Source organism: Ixodes scapularis, unplaced genomic scaffold (assembly GCF_016920785.2).
Source record: "Ixodes scapularis isolate PalLabHiFi unplaced genomic scaffold, ASM1692078v2 PGA_scaffold2__306_contigs__length_199485367, whole genome shotgun sequence".
In the NCBI taxonomy this organism is placed as follows: domain Eukaryota; kingdom Metazoa; phylum Arthropoda; class Arachnida; order Ixodida; family Ixodidae; genus Ixodes; species Ixodes scapularis.
Genome location: NW_024609857.1, coordinates 117703218 through 117710904, shown reverse-complemented (window position 1 = coordinate 117710904; position 7687 = coordinate 117703218).

Genomic DNA, 7687 nt, shown 5'->3' with positions numbered 1-7687 from the left:
CTTTTTACTCCGACGCCCCCATACACTAGAATAGAATGTGGGTAATTAGAACCAAACTTTGCATGCTAGAGAACCGTCCGCACATTGCAAAGCCCTGTGTAAAAAGGCAAGCAAAAAAGTACGTGTAAGAAGGGTATTGGCGCTTCGCACGAGCTTTTTATAAAGAAAAACTTTAGCATCCTGTTTTCTGCACGCCTTCACATTTGTTGCCAGACTCGGCGTTGAATTTGGTTGCCGAAGCAAACAAAACTTTGTGCTACGAAAATCCACTATTTGAAAACTCACAGGTTTGGAACTTTTTGGTTGCGACCGCGCGTGCCGAACAGCATTACGAGCGCCGAAACGGGCCGACATGCCTCTCTTCAAGACCTGATCACCCGATTCTCGACGTCAGAGCGAAGCAACGATCGGCCCGAATGTTCCTACCGTATTTCCCTATGGGGTGCCTAAGCAAATCGTAATGCAATTTGTATAAATGTGTCATTTTGCCGAGTAGTCTGCAAAACGAGTTCGTCAGACCACTTTCCAAGCCTGCACATATATTTTCGTTCACTTCAACAGTTTCTGTAAAATTCACTTACGCCATGCGCCGCACTGCAGTAATCCACTTCTGTCGCCGTGTCGCTTCCCAAGATCTCGAGCGGAAGCGGGAGAGCGGGAAAGTTTGATGCTTGAGTCACCTTCGCGACTGTGGCCGTCTTTCACGCAGCAGTAGCAACGTTTATTTTTGGGGGGGACTCTAGGAGTAGGCGAGATGCCACAGGAACCCGGCGAGGTCATAGAGACGTGAAGTTGGGACCTACTTTTCCATAAAACGGTTCCAAAAAAAACTCACGTCGTTCCCAGATGCTACACTCACAAGTGGTTTCCGAATGCGCCCGCCCGCAGTCCCCGCGACCAGCGTTGTTCTGGACAACTCCACTTTTTTTTTATTTTGCAGCCGCTAGATGGCGCAACGTGTAGTGCCAAACTGCATTGCCGGTTGCCTATACAAAAAAGGAGGGAGGCAGCCAATGCTCATTCATTAAAGTGCTAGCACTACGTCTTAGATTGAGGGTCCTTCAGACAACAAGGAGCGCTCTGTACAAGTTCGCCAGTCGTAATACAAAAATTATAGAGCACAATTTCGTTGTGGAGGTAAAGCTCAGAACCAGATTAAACAACATTGAAATAACGTTTGAGGCTATTACCATCCCAGTCATCTGTCAGGACGTCTCTACATCATCAATCGACACCGCATTTGTGCGACAGCTTCGGCAGGACAAGAAGAACCTGGGGGACGATGTAATCTTTCCAGGTATAGAATTAGTTCCTGGGATAAGTCTGGTGGTCGGTTCTGACCCATTGGGGAAGTTCTGCAGAGGAGAGGTAATGAGATGCAAAGACGTAGATGGTTTAGTGGCGATGAATGTGGAACTGGGCTAGACGCTGCAAGGCCCTTCAATACAAGTCGAAAAGCTTCTAGAAGATTCCTGTCTTATGATATGTGTCCTTGGAGCGCAGACAACTGACGCCGAGGTAGAAGGGACGCTGAAGGCCTTCTGGGAGCTAGACAGAATGGGTATTGCCGAATGCGAATTGGGTGACACGAATGCAGATAACATCAGTCGTTTTGAACAGACAATCATTAGGAAGAACGAACGATACGAAGTGGCTCTACTATGAAAAGAAGGAGCTACTCATCTGCTGCCAAACAATCGCAAAATTGAGTTTCACGTCTGGAAAGTTTGTTGAAAAGACTTTCAACTAAAGGAGGATTGTTACAACGGTATGATGATGTAATTAAGCAGTACTTGCCTAATGTACATGCGGAAGTGTTACCAGACAAAAAAGAAAGTGACAAAGTGAAGGCCATCTACTACATGCCGCGCAAAGAAGTAATACGAGAAGATTCAACGGCAACAAGGCTAAGGATAGTTTTTGATGCATATCCTCACGCCAAAGGGCACAAGTCTTTGAATGAGTGCCTGGAAACAATGTGACGGAGTGTATTACCGACTCATTCGGTGCTGTGCGTGCGGGCACGTGTGTGTGGGTGGGTGTCCCATTGGTGGCGTTCGCGCCAGAATACGAAGAATCCTCGCCTCGCGGCTATGGGAAGAAAAGAGGACAAAGAGGAAGGACAGCAAAAAAGGGGGTTAGCCATCGCAAGCCTTCGGACGGAGAACGTTGTAGCAGTTGTCTGTGTCGCGAACTCAAGCCGAGTTTAGATAAAGTTATATGTGCCGGAGCTAGCGCTGGGTAATGTCTTTCCTCAAAGTCGGGCCCCGACGACGGTGTGTGTGCAGCTCCTAACCGGAGTCTTCACAATTGGTGGCAGCGGTGGGATGACGCACTCCGACACCAACATGACAGGTGTCTCAGCAGAGCATACACCCCTCACAGGTTGCGATGGTGACCAGTTCAAGATCGGAACCTCTTCCCCGTCGAGCACAACCACCCCCTTCGTGGTCAGCAGGTCCAAGCCGTGGGCGCGCACAACATCCTGCCCCAGGATTCCGGACAAGGTGATCATCGCACTGTCGTTGCAGATAAAAAACGGATGGCCGAACGTGGTCTTCCCGATCCTAAGTGGTATGATATAGCAACCACGGGAAATCGCTATCTGCTCGTTTTCGTTGAACACGTCACCCGGTACGCCGAGGTGATTTCCATGCCCGATCAGCGGGTGGAGACCGTGGCCCGCCTCTTCGTCGAGCGCGTTGTAATGCGCCACGGGACGCCTCAGCAACTTTTAACAGATCGTGGTGCAAACTTCACGTCAAAGCTCGTGCGAGAGGAATGTAATCTCCTGGGAATCCAGAAGATTCTTACAACGCCTTATCACCCCCAGTGTAATGAAGCGGTGGGGCGCCTCAATCAGACTATAAGCGGAAGGCTGGGTCACTATGTGGCCCGTGGCCAACGGGATTGGGACGTATGGGTGCCTTACATCACCTTCGCGTACAACTCGGCAACCCACGAGAGTATAAACAGAGCCCCTTTTTCCTTCTTCATGGCCGCCTTCCCGAGATGCCATCAGCCCTTTACCAGTCGCCGACGGGAAGTTACGGCACTCTAGATAACTACAGAGATGAACTGCTTCAGCGACTCTCATCCGCCCACGAGCAGAGTGTCGAACCGATATTTTTATTGGTTCGGTTCGGGTTCGGGCTCACGGCTTTCGGTTCAGTTCCGGTTCAGTTCCGGGGCGCAAAAAAATGACGGTTCAAACCGGTTCGAACCGGTTCGAACCGGTTTTAACCGCTAAATTGAGAATATATTTTCCGCGTTGTTCTGTCATTAGGCACTATTTAGGCCGTGAAACTAACTGCTGTAAACGATCTGATTTTTGCGAGGACCTATATTTGAGAATTTCGCGAATCGCCTACAATTCGTGAAAAATGGGTCCCGCGAACAATTTCGGTAAAATGTAAACACATTTAAATTTATATTGAGATTCCACCGCGTCGAGAAAATTACAACCCGCGAATTATTCCAAAACTTCAGCTTTGACCTAAATCGCGAAATATTGAGCCCACGAAAAATAAATCGTTTACAGTATATAGTTTTCTTTTTTTATCGTTTGTTCAATCCAGTTTTATCTTCAGGTACCAAAATTATAAAATTCTGTTATTTATTCCTACACAACAAGAAAGGAAAATCTACATTAACATACAAAACGTCGTGTTTATACGACTCAACATCCCTTCGTTGACCAGAGTCACATACATCGTACCTGAATCGAAATGTTTTCGCGAAGTGAAGTAGGTTGCCTAAAATACCCGTGATTGGTACAACTTTGTATCACAGTATTAGATGTTGAATCGCGGTTTTGCCCTTGAACTAAGGAATTAATTACACTGAATAAAATCATTAAATGGGCACCTCGTCGACATATATACCATAAAATGTGTTTTACGGAATACGTTTCACAATATATATATATGATGACGAGACGACTGAGCTTAAGGCAATATAATTTCAAAATGTCACGAAAGTCACGGGACAAGTCCTTCCAGTCTATATTTTATAGAAACACTAAGCGACAATCGCGATGCGTGTTTTTCTAACTAGCATTGTTTGCTCTCAGCACCATGATGCGGGCGACGAATCATGCGAAAAGGAGTGGCTGAAATTGTTTACTCTAACCTATGAGCACCTTCGTACTGAGATCGAATCTGACCTAAAACAGTGCCTACCCATGTGAACATTTTCTTACATTGGATAAACTGGCATAACCTGGATGTTGAGGTTTGCTCTTGACAAAATGCCGGTCAATTTAATTTGCAAATAAGGATCACCCTCGCTAATTGATGATTTTTGTTAAATAGAACAAAGTGGTATTTCATGCTCTACTCAATTCGGAAGCTACTTAATTGGACACTTTCTGAGAGTTTAAGTGTGCAATCGTCATAGTTCCACCATTCGTTCCAGTAAAAAAAGGCGATAATAAAAACACATAAAAAACTTTTATATATTTGAGAAGTCATATATGCGTGAGGAACACATACCGTTGTTTAAATTAGCTTCAAAATAAAAAAAAACATTATTTAAAGCTTTTCCAAATCACCTAGAACGTGTCTATAGAGGATAAAAGCGCCGAAAAAGATTTGCAGAACATCTTTCAGATAATCTAAAGGTGCATTTACTTATATATCTTTGAGGTGAGGATCTTCTATTTATGCCGCCAAATCTTCAGACAGGAATTAAGTATATTTTTATTGTCATCGATAAATTTGACTTTATGAAGTTCACATAACCGCCTGAGACCGACACGGAAGGACGATACTCGAAAATACGCCAGCTGTTGAGCCTTCGGCAACGTGATTTTGTTAGCTGTTTTGCAGTGTAAAATACTGGGTTGCAGGGTATGTCAAAAAACACTGTGGTCACATGATATATCGGAAGGCAAATACACGAAATGTAGAGAAATAAGGAGATGACACGCAATTTTTTCTAAATAATCTCTTACACAACGCTTTACTGCAAAAAGAAACGCATAGAAATGCATAAAATGATATTCCTAATTAAACATAGATTCCGCGCAGGGCCAAACGAAGTTTTTTAGAATCCTAATATAAATCACTTTTGGGCATCAGCTTGCCTCAGCTCGAAACGTCGGGAGATACTACCTCGGGAGGCTAATGTTTTCTTAGGTTTTACGTGCACTTGTTTTGGGACCTTACTTCACGACTCTGTTCTTTATCAGTCATGTGCTCCAACATTTCATTAGGCTGCCGTATCTCATCGCGAGACTGCTATAAATACTACACAACTTTACACCTTGGACGTCTACTGCTGGTGTTGCGAACGTCGCACTTCACCAGAAAGCTGAAGTATTTAACATGGTTTGCACGTGACGTAATCGCACTAGATACTGGTTGTCATTGCGAGTTGTTCTTACTGAGGAAATCAAATCCGTTGGGGCGAAATGCACGCTGCAAAATTTTCGCGCTCAGTGCAAGCTATGTATTTGAGAGGCACACATTTCTCTTGTTGGTGCATCGTCGTTAGAAACGGCGCGAGTATCTGGCACGACGAAAACGTGCTTTCAGGCAAGAGTGTTTTTACAAATAAAAGTTGTATCAACTACCCATCTGTCACTACCGTTTCCAGGCCACGCGTTCTAGTCTGCGCCGAAAATGCGGGGCAGAGGAACCTTTACGACACACTATGCTTTAAAACTATCCCCACTCCCCACTCCTTTTTCTTTTTTAGTTGCTCCTCCAAGATACTCTTTATTCCTCAAGGATTGCCTGCTCCGTATTGAGTGGTGTTCACTCGACAATTATATTTGTGTCACTTGTTAACAGTAATTCTTCCTTGTTTTTACTTTGCACCAAACTGTGAAGGTTAAACAACATACAGGGCGGTGGAAACTTGGAGAACTTGAGAACGACACTCCTGTGAGACTCTGAGCGACTGCCAACGTTCGGCTATCCCTGTGAGGCCACTAGGATCTTTCTTCTCAGGTATCCCTCCCGTACACACCAATAGTTCCATGTAACGTCGGACTAATACGTCACATTTAGACCCTTTAACACTTCTATTCTCGGGAGAACTTTCTGAGGCAGTTCAGCAATAACGAAAACATGTTTGGGAGCCTCAATGCTGTGCATACATGTAAAATAGGTCGTGCAGAATTTTTTTTTTTACCTTAAGTTCAATAAATACTGCTAAGATGTATTCCCTGACGTTGATAACTTGCAAAAGCATCCATTAGTTTGCCCCTTCGCAAAATGGCAGACAGTCGAAAGAAAGAAATGAAACAGCTTTCTCCTCCTCAACTCGCAATTAGAACTATCAGCCGCATGATCTGATCCTAATATATACACCGTCAGTGTTTATCATAGTCATACGCAGGGTTGGCAAAGCAGAGAGCATGGGCTGATCTTCAGATATAGTTTTAGTTAAACTATAATGCCCGAGCCCCACTAAAGCGACAAACAGAAACAAACGACAGCGGCTAGCCTTAAACCAGAGTATTTCGCGATTTGACAGGCTTTGTAGAATAAAGAAGGCTATACTCAAACACGAGTATCATGCACACGATGGTACCATTTGCAGGCTTGTAAACGCTCGTGCTAACTTCGCGAGCACCGAACAACTCAAAGCCGTATAAAGGTACCATCGCGAACATGCTGCATGTGTCTGAGGCTTGTCGCTGTCGTTTGTTTCTGTTTTAGCTCTAGTGGGACTCAGGCCCATTATAATCTTTGAGTTGAACACGAGCCGTTACCCGAATGTTTGGCGATGCTGGTTGTCATGGACCAGAGCATTCGACTCGGGATCATGACAATCGGGTACATCATGATGTCACGTGACTCTCAGTGCGAAGTTCTGATGTCATGTGACGTCACGGTATGAACAACGTTAATAGATCTGGCGACGTCCTCAATTTGAGTCGACTTAACGCGGTGAGTCACGTGACGTCACGGGGTCACGTGGTGTGACATTACTTGACAGCATGTCTTGACATCATGACGTCACGTGACGATGTGACACATGGCTAATCATAGTGCCAATAAGAAAGCGTCGCAAAAAACCAGGATTTATTGTACATTGCAATTCTGTATATGACGACTTGATCAATACGTAGAGCAATACACGTGCCAAATTTTTATTCCCAAATAATAAATTTGTAATACTAACAAACAAAAATATACCGGGAACCACTTTGAACCGGTTACCGTTATATTTTTTTCCGGTTCAGTTCCGGTTCAGTTCCAAGATGGCGGCGAAGATTTCGGTTCGGTTCAGTTCCGGTTCGGCTAAAAATAACGGTTCTGTTCCGGTTTTCGGTTCGGGTCGGTTCCGATTCGACACCCTGCCCACGAGTCTGCACGCCTGATGCTGGCTGACTCTGCCGAAACAAGGAAACACCTATTCGATAGGGACGCCGTAACTTCGAGCTTCGCCGTGGGTGACGTCGTGTGTATCAACGACTTGGCCGGCGTCCGTGGGCTCGCCAGAAAGTTGCAGCCTAAATGGCGCGGTCCGCTTCAGGGTCGTAGAAAAACTGTCTGATGTCACCTTCCGAGTAAAAGACACTCGAACAGGGGAGCAAAAAATAGTTCATGCTAACCGCCTTAAGCGATATGGTGCCGGAAGTGGTGACCGGGGTGACATTGGGCCTCTTCGGGGGCCGGGCATGCCGAATGATGTTGGGACTCCTACTGCCATGCCCGCCGTTCCAAAGCCCCAC